Raw genomic sequence first — 16,201 nt, forward strand, 5'->3', positions numbered from 1 at the left:
AAATAAATAAAACAGAATATCTCTCCTGATAAATGCCTGATGTCCAAAATATACACATAGAACACAAGAAATAAATTAAATAATATAAAATTTCCCATCTGATAAAGGCCTATTATTCATAATATTCATATTAAACACAAGAAATCAGAAAAACAAAACAAAATTTCTCATGTGATAAATGTCTAATATAAAAAAATATACCTACTGACAACAAGAAATCAGATAAATAAAACAAAAATTCTCATCTGATCAATATCCAATATCCAAAATATACATGTTGAACACATTATACCAGTTGAATAAAACAAAAAAATCTTATATCGTAAAGGACCAATATCCATATTGTACATATTGAACACAAAAAATCAAATAAATAACACAAAATTTTATCTGATAGAGGTCAAATATCCAAAATACACCCATTGACCTTAATTAGATAAATAAAACAAAAATTCCCATCTGATAAAAAACTAATATCAAGAATATACACATTGAACCCAAGAAATCAGATAAATAAAAGAAAAATTCTAATCTCATAAAGGTCTAATATCCAAAATATAAATATTAACATAATTAGCTAAATAAAACAAAACTTTTCATGTGATAGAGTTCTCATATCAAAAATATAAATATGGAACACAAGAAATGAAACAAATTTTCAACGTGAACATACTAATATCCAAAACATACATATTTAACACCAGAAATCTGACAAATAAAAAACAAATTTTTATCTGATAAAATTCCAATATCAAAAACATACATATTGAACACAAGAAATCAGAAAAACAAAATATTCTCATGTGAAAAAGCTGAAATATCAAAAATATTCTTACTGAACACAAGAAATTAAGTAAAACAAAAATTATCATCTGATAAAGGTATCATATCCAAATATACATATTGAACAAAATAAATAAGAAAAAGAAAAATAATAATGTGACAAACTTCAAATATCAAAAACATACGTATTGAACACAATAAATGAAGTAAACAAAATTTTTCAACAGATTAAGGGCTAATATCCAAAATATATATATTGAAAATTAAAATTTAAGTAAAACAAAAATTCCCTTCTGATAAAGAGCTCATATCCAAATATACATATTGAACAAAACCAATAAGAATAAGAAAGTACATTTTTGAAGTCAATTGTCAAATATCAAAAACAAACACATTGAACACAACAAATTAAATAAAACAAAGATTCTCATCTGATAAAGGTCTATACAAAATATACACACTAAAAACTAGAAGTCAGGTAAATAATAAAAATATTCTCATTTGATATTGCTCTAATACCAAAAATATATATCTTAAAACAAGAAATTAAATAAAAAATTCTATCCTGATAAAAATCTAATATCCAAAACCTATGTATTGAACCCAACAAATCGAATTAATATAACAAAAATTCTAAACAGATAAAGATCTAATACCCAAAATATACATATAGTATAAAAAAGATAACTGAAACAAAAATTCTAATCTGATAAAGTTGTAAAGTCTACATCTGAATTATTCACATTGACAACCAGAAATCAGATAAATATATTTTGAATCTTTCAGTTAACCAGTTGAAAATTTTTGTTTTATGTAATTTCTTGTGTTAAGTATATACATTTTTGATATTTGACCTTTATAACATGAGAAAATTTGATATGTTTTTCTGATTCCTTGTGTTTAATATGTATATTTGGATATTATACATTTATCAGATGAGAATTTTTGTTTTATTTACCTGATTTCTTTTGTTAATATGTATATTTTTGATAATAGACGTTTATCAGATGAGCATTTTTGTTTATTTAATTTTTTGTGTTCAATATGTATACTTTAGATATATGACTTTTATCAGATAACAATTTTTTTATCTGATTTCTTGGGATTAATGTGTATATTTTGCATATCAGCACTTTACTGCTGAGAATTTTTGTTTTATTAGTTCTTGTGTTCCATATGTATATTTTGGATATTTGACATTTATCAGATGAGAAGTTTTGTTTTATTTTTCTGATTTTTGGGGTTCAGTATGCATGTTTTGGATATTTCAATTTATCAGAAGAAAATTTTTGTTTTATGTAATTTATTCTGTTCAATATGTGTATTTTTGATATTAGACCTTTGTTTCATGAGAAATTTTGTTTTGTTTTTCTGATTTCTTCTGCTTAATCTGTATATTTAGGATATTAGACCTTTATCAGATGAGAAATTTTTGTTTTATTTTTCTGATTTCTTGTGTTCAAGATATATTTTTTGATAATAGACCTCTATCAGATGAGAATTTTTGTATTATTTATCTGACTTCTAGTGCTCAATAAGTATATTTTGGATATAGTCCTTTATCAGGAGAGAACTATTTTTTTTTATTTAATTTCTTGTGTTAAATAAGTATGTTTTTGGAGACGAGGGTAGGTCTGACCGCATGTGCAGGACAGGAGCATACCAGGCTTCCTTACTCTTGGCCCTTGTACAACACGGGGTCCTAGGGCTCCAGAAAGCCAGCAACTGGTGCCCTAGGAAATCCTGCAGCAGTGCCCTGCCTGAGACCGGTGGAGGTGAGACTGCACGCTTCCCACTGAACCCGGTTCCTTGCGGGCACTTTTCCTGTGGCACCCAGAAACTCCTAGCAGGTGCCCGAGGGCTGAATGCGAGCTTGATGGACGGCGGCGCGCTGTCCCGACTCATGCCCGCCTCGCCTGGATTCGTTGGAACCTGCGCTACCCGGTGGAGACCCCCATTCCCGAACTGCTGCCCTGCAGCCGCCGCCGCCGATCTGGAGCAACTGAAGCCGGGGGCAGCTCAGCAGCCGTGGCACCCCGCAATGAGCGCGAACGCAGCTGCGTGAAGCTGGTCAACTGCTGCTAACACCGGCCACTCGGCCGTTGGCTGCCCGCGGGCCTCCTGCCGCCTCCCCCGCCAGTGCGTCGCTGTCTTGCTCCTCTTCATCCCAGGACCCCGGGGGCAGCTCAGAGCCTGGTTCCCCCGCTCCACCTACTCATCAGAGGACAGCGGCTGCCAGGGGGAGCTGAGTCCCATGCAGCGCGAGCTGCTCGACTTTTCCAGCTGGTTAGGGGGCTACTGAGTACCCAACCCCTCTAAGCCGCATCCCTGTTGTCTCCTGGTGGACAGACCCGCGCTTCTTGCCCACGGAGCCTGGACCTTCATCAGGTGAGAATTTTTGTTTTATCTAATTTTATATGTTCAGATCGATATTTTGGATATTTAACGTTTATCACCAGAGATTTTTTTTGTTTTTCTGATTACTTTTCTTCAGTGTGTATATTTTTGATTTTAGACCTTTTTCAGATGAAACTCCTTTATCTTATTTCTTATTTTCAATATGTATATTTTTGCCATAAGACATATATCAGATGAAAGGTGTATTATTAATCTGATTTCTAATGCTCAGTATGTATATCTTCAATATAGAAATTCATCAGGGAGAATATTTGTTTATTTTCTTTCTTGTATTCACTGTGTATATTTTTGGTATTAGACCTGTATCAGGTGAGAATTTCTGGTTTATTTATCTGAATTCTTGTGTTCAATATGTATACTTTTGATATTAGACCATTATCAGTTGAGAATTTTTTACCTAATTTAATATGTTCAATACCAATATTTTTGATATTTGACCTTTATCACATGACAATTTTTGGTTTTTCTGATAACTTGTTTTCAGTATGTATATTTAGCATATTAGACCTTTATCAGATGCGAATTTTGTTTTATCTAATTTTGTATGTTCGATATGTTTATTTTGAATATAAGTCACAATCAGGAGATAATCATTGTTTTATTTAATTTCTTGTGTTATACACACACACACACACATATATAATACTTGACATTTATCAGATGAGAATATTTCTTTTAATTTCTTGTGTTCAGTTAGTATGTTTTTGATATTTGACATTTATCACGTGAGGATTTTGTTCTCCTTTCCTAATTTCTTGTGTTCAATATGTACATTTTGGATATTAGAGCTTTATCAGGGGAGATTTTTTTTTATCTTACTTAGTTTCTTGTGTTCAATAATTATATTTTTGATATTTGACCTTTACCACATGAGGATTTTGATTACTTTTTCTGATTTCTTATGTTAAATATGTATATTTTGGATATTAGAACTTGATCACATGAGAATTTAATTTTATTTATCTGATTTCTATGTTCAATATGTATATTTTGGATATAGCCATTTATGATGGAAGAATTTTTATTTTATTTAATTTCTTGTGTTCAATATGTGTATTTGGGATATTAGACCACTATAAACTCAGAAATTTTGATTTATCTAATTTCCTATGTTCAATAACAATATTTTATTTTACCATTATCACATAAGAATATTTGGCGCTTCTGATTACTTGTTATCAATATGTATATTTTGGATGTTAGATCTTTATCAGATGAGAATTTTTGTTTTATTTATCTGGATTCTTTATTACATATATTTTTGGTATTAGACCTTTAGCAGATGAGAAATTTTGTTTTATTTATCTGACTTTTAGTGCTCAATATGTTAGACCTTTATCAGTTGAGAATTTTGGTTTCATTTATCTGATGTCTTTTGCTCCATATGAACATTTTTGGTATTAGACCTATATCAGAAAATAATTTTTGTGTTACTTGTCTTATCTAGTGCTCAATATGTATATTTTGGATATAAAAATTTATTAGGGGAGAATTCTTTGTTTTATTTAATTGCTTGTGATCAATAATTATGTTCTTATTATTTCACTTTTATCACATGTGAATTTTCTTCTCTTTTTCTGATTTCTTGTGTTCAATATGTATATTTTGGATATAAGACTTTTCTCAGATAAGAATTATCCTTTTATTTAATTTCCTTTGTTTAATGAGTATTTTTTACTATTTGAATTATATCACATGAGAAATGTGTATTATTTATCTGATTTCTTGTGCTCATTATGGATATTTTGGATATTAGGCTTTATCAGATGAGAATTTTGTTTTATTTATCTAATATTTTGGGATAATGTGTATATTTGGGATATTAGACATTTATCAGGTAAGAATTTTTGTTTTCTTCTTTAATTTCTTGTGCTCATAATGTATGTTTCTGGTATTGAACCTTTAGCAGATGAAAATTTTCATGTTATTTATCTGATTATTTGGGACCAACATGTTTATTTTGGATAACAGGTATCAGGTGAGAAAATTTGTTTATTCATTTTCTTGTGTTCAATATAATATATATATATATTAGACTATAATCAGATGAGAATTTTGGTTTTATTTAAGTTCTTGTGTACAATTTGTATGTTTTTATACTTCAACTCTATCACATAATAAATTTGTTTTCTGATTTCTTGAGTTCGGTATGTGTATTTTGGAAATTAGACCTTTCTCCGAAATGAATTTTTGTTTCATTTACATAAGTATGTACAATATGTATATTTTGGACAGTAGACCTTTATTATATTGAACATAAGAAACTAGATAAATGAGACAAAATTTCTCATCTGATAAAGGTCTAATATCCAAAATATAAATAATGAATGCCAGAAACAAGATAGATAAAACAAATATTCTCATCTGATAAAGGTGTAATACTCAGAATATGAATATTGAAATTAAGAAATCAAATAAATAAAACAAAATTGTCATCTGATAAAGGTCTAATATCAAAAATATTCTTTTTGAACACAAATTATTAGAAAAAACAGAATTCTGAAAAGTAGACCTATCATTGAAAATATAAATTATGAGCACAAGAAAACAGATACAGAAGACAAAAATTTCCTTTGAAAAAGTTCTAATATCCAATATAGACATAGTAAATATAATTAGATAAACAAAACAAAACATTTGATCTCATAAAGTTGTAATATCTATAGTTACATATAGAAATCAAGAAATTAGAAAAGTAAACAAAATTTTTCATTGGATACAGGAGTAATACTGAAAATATACATACTGTACATGAGAAATCAGATAAATAAAATAAACAAAACTAAAATGCTAGCTGGATGGTGGCGGTGCATGTCTTTAATCCCAACACTAAGGAGGCAGCCAGGGGTATCTTTGTGAGTTCAAGACCAGCCTGGACAACAGAGCAAGATCCAGGACTGGCACAAAGCTACACATAGAAACACTGTCTCAAAAAAAACAAAAAGAAAACAAACAAAAAAATGCTGATCTGATATAGGTGTATTGTCAAAAATATACTTATTGAACACAAGAAATTAAATGAAAGAAAATTCTCGTCTGATAAAATTCTAATTTGCAAAATTCACAAATTTAATCCAAGAAACCAGATAAATAAACAAAAATTCTGAATGATAAAGGACTAATTTCAAAAACAAGACAGGATATTAGCTACATAAAACAAAATTCTCATCTGATATAGGTCTTATATCCAAAGTATACATACTGAACACAAGAAAGAAAATGAAACAAAAATTGTCAACTGATAAAAGACTATATCCTAAATATACATTTTGAAAACTAGAAATCAGATGAATACTACAAAAATTCTTATCTGATAAAGGACTGAAATCCCAACTATACACATTGTACCAAAGAAACAATATCAATAAAAAATTCTCCTCTGATAAAATTCTAATATCCCAAATATACATATAAATATGCATATATAAAGAACACAAGAAATTTGACATCAAAATGCCCAACAGTCCAATTAAAAAATGGGCTATAGAACTCAACAAAGAATTCTCCACAGAGGAAGTTCAAATGTAAGGAATTGCTCAACATCCCTAATTATCCACGAAATGCAAATCAAAACGACTCTGAGATACTACCCTACACCTGTCAGAATGGCTAAGATCAAAAGCACAGAAGACAGCTTATGCTGGAGAGGATGTGGAGCAAGGGGAACTCTCCTCCACTTCTGGTGGGAATGCAAGCTTGTACAGCCACTTTGGAAATCAATATGGTGCTTCCTTAGAAAATTGGGAATCCATCTCCTCCAAGACCCAGCTATAGCACTCTTGGGCATATACCCAAGGAATGCTCAATCATACCACAAGGGCATTTGCTCAGCTATGTTCGTATCAGCTTTGTTTGTAATAGCCAGAACCTGGAAACAACCTAGATGCCCTTCAACTGAAGAATGGATAAAGAAAATATGGTACATATACACAATGGATTACTACTCAGCAGAGAAAAACAATGACATCATGAGGTTTGCAGACAAATGGATGGATCTAGAAAAAATCATCCTGAGTGAGGTAACCCAGACTCAGGAGGACAAACATGGTATGTATTCACTCATAGGAGGATACTAGATGTAAAACAAAGATGACTAGAATGCTACACAACTCCAGGGAGGATAGTAAGAAAATGGGACACTAGGAAAGACCCAAGGATCACCCAATGACAGAGAAATGGATGAGATCTACATGAACAACCTGGACGACATTGGGAGTAATGAAGGGCAAGATTTGAGGGAAAGAAAGCTTAGGGGAGCAGAAGTTCCCAGCTGGATCAAGAACAGAAAGGGAGAATGAGGAATAACAGATCATGATAAATGAAGACCACATAAGAACAGGAATATGCAGAGTGCTCGAGAGGTCCCCAGAAATCCACAATGATATATCCTCTGTAGTCTGCTGGCAATGGTCGAGAGAAAGCTTGATATGTCCTAGTCTGGTGATCAGATGGCCAAACACCCTAACTGTCATGCTGGAACTCTCATCCAATAACAGATGGAAGTTGATGCAGAGATCCTCAGCCACGCCCCAGGTGGAGCTCCAGATGTCCAACTGTTGAGAAAGAAGAGGATCTGAAGAGCGTGAATTGTTGAATCCAAGATTGTAAAAAGCACAGGGACAAATAGCCCAACAAATGGAAGCACATGAATTATGAAACAAAGGCTGTGGAGCCCCCAGCTAGATCAGGCCCTCTGTATAATTGAGACCATTGAATATCTTGATCTGTTTGGGAGGCACTCAGTCTGTGGGACCAGGATCTGTCCTTAGTGCATGAGCTGGCTGTTTGAAACCTTGGGCTTACACAGGGACACATTGCTCAGTCTGGAAGGAGGTGACAGGACCTGCCTGTACTGAATCCACCAGGTTTAAATGAATCCCCAGGGGTTCCTTGATCCTGGAGGACATGGGAATGGAGCAGAGGGGCTGGTGGGAAGGTGGGGCTGGGGGAGGGTGGGGGGAGGACAGGGGGACCCATGGCTGATGTAGAAAATTTGAAACACATAATAATAAAGGAAAAAAACCCACCAAGCTACATTATAATGCAAATGAGACATGGAAGTAGGAGAAAATTGGCATTCATCTTGTGGATCCACTTCTAAATAAAATTTGCACAATTGAAAAAAGTAAAAAAAAATTCTCCTCTGATAAAATTCTAATATCCAAAATATACATATTGAACATAATTACATAAATAAAATAAAAATTTTCATGTGATAAATGTCTAATATCAAATATATACATATGGGAAACAAGAAATTAAGAAATACAAAAATTATCAGATAAATGTCTAATATCAAAACATCCTACTTCCCAAATGAATCTCTCTGAAATGTTTGGATATTAGACTTTTATTTGTGAAAATATTTGTTTAATTCATCGAATTTCTTGTTTTCAATAGGAAGATTTTTGATATTAGACTTTAACAGGTTTGAATTTTTGTTTTATTTATTTTTGAGTGTTCTTTAAATATATACATATATATATATATATATATATATATATATATATATAATTAAAATATGTTACATCATTTTCCCCTTCCTTCTACCCACTCCTACAATGCCCATTCCCACCAACTCCAGCCTGCTGCCAAATTCACAGCCTTCTCTTATTTAATCTTTGTTGTTACATATACATATAAATGAATCAACATATGAATATAATGATTCTGTTCAGTGGTACATGCATGTATGTTTCTAGAGTTGGACACTTGGTGTTAGATAACCAATCAGGTTGTACATCCTTGATTGTTAATTGCTTGTAGCTCTTCATCTACTGGTGGGCCCTTGAGATTTCCCCCAACTGAATTGAACTGTTAAATGATTGATATTGTCGAGGTTTGTTTAAGCAGTCATTTTGTTCAGAATTCATAGATATAGCTTCCCTGTCAGAGTTAGAAAGCACAGTCTCACAGCAGACTTCCTGATGCTCTGGCTCTTAAAATCTGCCTACACCTTCTCCTGTAATGTTCCCTGAGCCTTATATTATTAGTTGTTGCTGGACCCTCCAAAGTCAATTTTTATCTGCATGTTGACCATGTGTGAATTTCTGTAATGCTATTCATCTACTGCAAAGAGAAAATTCTTTGATTAGAAGTGAGAGCTACAATTATATGTGAGTGTAATGATAAGTGTATAGAATGTAGCTAAGAATAAGGCCATGGGTCTTAGAGGAAAACATACTACTATTGTTTTCATATGGAAATCTTATGAGAACAATAGACAGAGGGTTTTACCTCACATGCTGTATAAAGAGGAGTGTGTTGTGTTTGGTGTGTGGATGTGTGTGTGTGTGTGTGTGTGTGTGTGTGTGTGTGCGCGCGCATGTGTGATTATAGTAAACAGTTTCCCAGAACATTAAAAGGTTAGAGATATTTTTTAATCTCTGAAAATTCTATTTCTTTTTTTTGTTATTTATATTTGTGTTTTAATTTTACACATCAGCCATTTGTTCCCCTGTCCCCCCCCCACTTCCTGTCCCTGCCCCCATCTTCCTCCAGCCCCTCCAATCCATTCCCATCTCCTCCAGGATCATGAGGATTCATTTAAACCTGGTGGATTCAGTACAGGCAGCTCCAGTCCCCTCCTTCCAGGCTGAGCAAAGTGTCCCAGTGTAAGCCCATGGTTCCAAACAGCCTGCTCATGCACTAAGGACAGGTCCCGGTCCCACAGCCTGCCAAACAGTTCAAGCTATTCAATTGTCTCACTTATTCAGAGGGCCTGATCCATCTGGGGGCTCCACATCCTTTGGTTCATAATTCATGTGCTTCCATTTGTTTGGCTATTTGTCCCTGTGCTTTTCCAATCTTGGTCTCAACAATTCACATTCTTACAGTCCCTTCTCTTTCTTTTCAATTGGATGCCTGGAGCTCCACCTGGGGCCTGACCATGGATCTTTGCCTGATTTCTTCCCCTTTATTTGTCATTTCCTCTAGTTTTTTATACTGTTCTTCCCATTTTTTGTTTGTCTGTTCCTCCACTTTATTTTTGATTTCTTCTATATAAGGCTCTAGCCTCTTCATGATGTTACTTACAAGGTTGTTTTCTTCTTCCATTCTGTGATCTTCAGGTCTAGCTGTTGGAGGAGGGCTAGGTTCTGATGATGCTGTATTGCTCTTTATTTTGTTGTATGTACTTCTGCCTTGACATCTGCCCATCTCCTCATGGATTTGTTCTTGGTCTTATCAGTGTACTTGGTACAGACAGAGCTGACAGATTTCGGAACCTCTCTCTGGTCCATATAGAAGCTCTGGGCCAGATGGGAGCTCTGATCCAGATGAGAGTGCTGGCTAGATAGGAGCTGGGAGCTGGACTCTGAGTCTCAGGAAGTCCCTGGGATCTCCTTATTGTCCAGATGGGAGCTCCTCTTGTCCAGATGGGAGTTCCCTGGCAGGATGGAAGCCCTGGTACAGATGTGAGTTCCCGGGCAGGATGGAATGCTGGAGGCTGCTTTCTAAGTCTCCTGGAAGTGGCTGGAGTCTATGGCAGATGAGTATGGGGTCAGGGCATTGTGGTTATAGTGTCCACTGGAGGGTATCTCTGGTCCAGATTGATGGGAGCTGGAGGCTGGTCTCTGAGTCTCAGGAAGTGGCTGGGGTCTCAAGCAAATGGGTGTGGGGGCAGGGTGTGGAGATTGCAGAGTCTGCCTGCAGTCTTGGAAAAGGGGAGCCTTCCTGCAGGGCCCGCCAAATGGCCTGAAACTGGGGCCAAGTTGGGCAGGTCCTCCTGGGATGGCTGGTGATCAGGGGTAGAACCCAGGGGTGGTTGCCTCTTTGACTATAACCCCAGGCACTCACCTCTGGTCCAGGTGGGAGTTCCAGGGCAGGATGGAAGATAGGGGCTGGTCTCTGAGTCTCAGGAAGTGGCTGGGGTCTCTGGCAAATGGTGGTGGGGGCAGGGTGTGGAGACTGCAGGTCCTGCCTACAGTCTTGGAAAAGGGGAGCCTTCCTGCAGGGCCCTCCGAATCTGATGAGAATTATTTTATCTGATTTCCTGTGATCAATATGTGTATTTTTTTGTATTAGACCTTTTTCAGATGAAACTTTTGTTTTATTTATCTCATTTCTTGTATGTACTATGTATATCTTGAATATTCGTCCTTAATCAGATGAGAGTTTTATATATATATATTTGATTTCTCATTTCCAGTATGCATAATTAAAATATTAGTTCTTTGTCAGGTGAGAATATTTGTTTTATTTAATTTCTTGTATTCAATAAGTATATATTTGATATTATACCTTTATCAGATGAGAATTTACATTTTATTTACCTATTTTTTGTGTTGAATATACATATTTTTGATTAAAGTCTATTATCTCATGAGAATTTTTGTTTTACTTAACTGGTATCCTGTGTTTAATATGTATATTTTGGATATTAGACATTTATCTGGTGAGAATTTTTGTTTTATTTATCTAATTATCTTCAGTGTGTTTGTTTTGGGTATTCAAATTTATCACATCAGAATTTTTTTTATGTATCTGATTTCCTGTGTTCAATATGTATATTTTGGATATTGGACCTACTGGTGATAATTTTTATGTTTTGAATTATTGTATTCAATACGTTTATTTTAGTTATTAGACTTTTATCAGATGTGATTTTTATTTATCTGATTTCTTGTGCATGATATATGCATTTTTGATATTAGACATTTTTATCTAATGAGAATTTTTGTTTATTTAATAAGATATATGAGCTTAATGTGTGTATTTTGGGTATTAGACATTTATCAGGTGAGAAAGTTTGATTATTTTTATCCAGTTTCCTGTGTTCAATATGCATATTTTTGATATTAGACTTTATCAGATGAGAATTTTCATTTATTTGTTTTCCTGTATTCTATATGTATATTTTTTATATTAGATATTTATCAGATGAGAATTTTTGTTTTATTTATCTGGTATCCTGTGTGCAATATGTATATTTTGGATATTAGACATTTATCAGATGAGATTTTTTGTTTTATTTATCTAATTATGTTCAATATGTATATTTTCGATATTAGACACTCACCAGATGATAATTTCCTTTTTATATATTTGATTTCTAGTGTTCTGTGTGCATATTTTGGATATTAGTTCTTTCTTAAGTGAGAATTTTTGTTTTATTTAATTACTTGTGTTCAGTATGTATATTTTTGATAATAGACTTTTATCAGTTGAGAATTTTCATTTTATTTATCTGATTTCTTGTGTTCTGCATGTGTATTTTGGATATTAATTTATTATCAGAAGAGAATTTGTCTTTCATTTAACTAATTATGTTCCATATATTTGTTTTGGATATTAGACCTAAGTTTGGGTACATGTTTCAAAAGTTGAAATGAGTGTGTACTCTGCTCCTCAAACAATAAATTCTCATTTGGAGAAGAGAAAAATCAAATTCTTGGAGCACCAAGTCAAAAGTAGTTTTGGGTTCATTCAGTCTTCTTTTTCTTTTGCATTACCTGGGCTGAGGTAAAGATGAACTTAGATCAGCCATCCACACCTTAATACTATTTAATGACATGTTCATAGGCTTGAATAGAAGGCTGAGCACTTAGAATACTACCTGTACACACACAGGGCCTGACTATCATTCACTGCACTCACAAGACAGCTCACAACTGACATGCCTCCAGTCACAGGGGATCAGATATCATATTCTGGTCACCACTGGTACCTAGCATGAACTTGGTACACTAACTTGCAAAACTTATGCACTTAAATTCAATTTCATTCTTTTTAAAGATAACAGGCACATGAATAAAGCCTTTCTTACAATATGGAATCACATACATATCTGTCTTTTCACTATTTGCATTTCTGGTTTCCTAAGGGGCAAGGCAAATGCTCTCAAGTACATGGAAATACTGGTAGATGTGACAAATCTACCTTGCATTGTCAGATCTGTCTCTGGTCATGCAGTCCAAATTTCCTAACATTTGTGATAATGTGCTGTGAAAGACTTAAATTTTGAATATGAACTGCATGTGGCATAAAATTATGAGTCAATGGAATTGATAATTTTGAGCATTTGATTGTTATGTGAGTTCTTAGGGAAGACTTGCCAGGTTTAGGATGGACCATCACTGGAGTAAGTTCGAAGAGAAACAACACATGACTTTTTTTGTATGTAGGTGCGAGAAATCCAACGTGGGTAACCAAGAGGACCAGTACTTCTGAGCCAACTCTTCAGGTCCCAAATATGTCATTATAATTTTGATGATGATGATGTCCTACTGCTGTTTGTTTCCTGTGACTTGAAGGTGAGGAATGTCTCCTCTAAATGGTTGTCAAAGGATTCAATGTATTTCTATACCTCTGTGAATGGACTCTCTAGATTGTTTTTTATTTTAATTGTCAACACATTTCTCTTGATGTGAGTAAAGATAACAAAAGCTTTTGTTCAAACCAGGCACAGTACAGCCAGATTATATTATGAAAAAATTCCATAATTTGAGATATGCTTTTCCTTCTGGAATTTTTTTGAGACATGATATGTCCAAATAGGCTGCACTGGAATTCACTATTGGGATCAAGCTGGACTCAAACTCAACGTTATTGGCTCAACATATACTCCCTAGGGCTGGAATTATATAATGTACCTTTAAGTCCAGAAACATGGGTTTCTAAGTGACCTACAATGGAATCAGGAAATGAAAGGATAAAACAATATTTAAAAAGAAATCATAATTTATTTGAGGAACAGAATTATTTCTTGAAATTCTATAATTTAAATGGGCACATCATTTATATTATCAATAATTGGGTTATTTTCTTTGCTGTTATTTTCATCCACTTAAAAACTTAAAAATGTTTGAACTGCATTTGTGTGTCTACACCTGTGCCAGGATGTAGATGTAGCACTGAGAGGACACATTACATTTGTCTGTTATCTGCTTCCCCTAAGGGAGTTCTAGTGACGAAACCTGTGGAGTCATTTAGTTGCAAATGGCACTTACTCAGGTCTAAAAATAATTTATGTATGGGCTGATGTAGGAGTGTACATATGTCAATGCCCAAGTGCAGAAATAAAAAAAAAATTGTAGGAGTAGTATAGACAACCCAGAGACAGAACTCAGGTCCTCAGGCTTAGCAGAAACAACTTTTCGGAATGAGACAATTCTCTAGTATTTGATTGTGTTTCAGAGACAATGTTATAAACAAATGCTTAGTCCCCATAATCAATTTTGAAAAATATGTGGTTTTATAAATATTTTAATATGCAAAGAAAATTTATCATTTATTTGTCCTTTGTCTTTGTAATCTTCTATGAAATTAGTTTACAATCTGTAAATAAGACAATAATTCAATGTTGTAGTATATTTACACATCTTATTTGAGCTCCAGTGAGAAGGCTCATTGGTAAGGACTTTGGTGTGCAAACCTGGAAACAAGATGATGATCATCCTATTAGGAGGACCACAAAGCTATCTTCTGGTTTCTACATATCTGCCATGAGCCTACAACCCATAATAATATCACATACCACATAAATGTTTCTTACAAGAGAAATGTTAGTGATATTACATTACATGGCATCTCTGAAAAATTCTCTTTGAAGGAAGTACTTGATGATGAAATGACAGATGGTTAACTCTTGTGGATGGGACAGTCCTGGAACATCAAATTATATAAATATACATATATAACAAAGCAAGCTATGGTATGAGGTGCATGGTGGATTGCTCATTATCCTACTTTATTACATCTTTATCAGATAAATGAAAATACACACATGAATACACACATGAGGTATTTTACGTTACTTATAGTCTCATCCATTAAGCATTTTAACATTAACATTGTTTAATTTTGATGAAAAAAGCATACAAGATGGGAGTACATCATCTGCCTTTGGACTTGTACTCAGGAGGAGGATACATGAGCATCACGAGTTCAAATATATCCCCAAATCATTACTAACATCCAAGCCAAACAAAATTATAAGCACATATCTCAAGGGAATTTGTGAAACTATGAAAAACAAAGCCAGCAACAAAAAACCAACACCATTTTACAGACAAGCTTACTTGAAAAGTATGATCTCACACAGCCTGATATTTAAGTCAACAGTGAACCACTTAGATTGTAGGTATACCATTCTTTACATTACAGCAGAAAATTACCTATCACAAGGAAAAGTACAATATAGAAAATAAACAAGAGGCATAGGAGAAATATAAAGGCAACAAAATAAACATCACTAAATATTTTTGTCAAACATATAGCACACTTCAGTATCAACTTCAAAAGTTTCAAGATAGAAATCACAATGCAGTGATCTCTACCATTAGTCCTAAGTGAACATGGTAATTTACTTCCTTCAAGTGTGTGATGAAAAATAAATGAACCATGAGTTCTTTTTCTTGAAGCTGAAGACAACTGTGATGTCTAATGTTTTTAACAAATTGTTTGCATGAATATGGTTTTTCTCTTGTATGGGTTTTTCCTCATTTCCACACTTCAAAATGATATAAATAGACTTTAAAAAGTTTACAACACTAGAGATATGACTGGGCAGGTAAGAAATGTTCATTCCCAGGAACAAGGTCTGATTTTTGACAACTTCCTGTGATTCATCTCAAAGATCCAATGGTCTAACACTTTCAGGGACCAGATTAAATTATCACAAACCCACACAAACACAGAAACATCACATAATAACAGGTACAACAACTGTTAATAGAATAAATTTTGCATGAAGTTCTTTCTTCTATTAAGCATTAATTACTGAAACAGGTGTTGAGGCATCTAACTGCTTTCACAATTTTTCTTCATCATGAATTGATTCATGTAACAGATAGCTAGCATGTGGGCTTGAAGGCAGGGAAATCAATCCTTCTAAGTTGTTGGTATAATTTGGGAATTTTTAGGAAATTCTGCCCTGCTGGAGGAAATATGTGACTGGGGCTTGGCTTTAAGAAATTACATCCACACACCATTTCCAGATCCCATTCTCTGCTTCAGGCTGCAGTTTAAAGCCTGATCTGACCTAGTCTGGTGATAAGAT

General features: G+C 33.8%; 1 pseudogene; it reads left to right on the forward strand.

Annotated features, from left to right (window-relative positions):
* Positions 1-2,425: 2,425 nt before the first annotated feature.
* On the forward strand, positions 2,426-13,364 carry LOC118575545 (annotated as a pseudogene).
* The last annotated feature ends 2,837 nt before the right edge of the window (positions 13,365-16,201 follow it).

The sequence above is a fragment of the Onychomys torridus genome, unplaced genomic scaffold (assembly GCF_903995425.1).
Source record: "Onychomys torridus unplaced genomic scaffold, mOncTor1.1, whole genome shotgun sequence".
Taxonomy (NCBI): domain Eukaryota; kingdom Metazoa; phylum Chordata; class Mammalia; order Rodentia; family Cricetidae; genus Onychomys; species Onychomys torridus.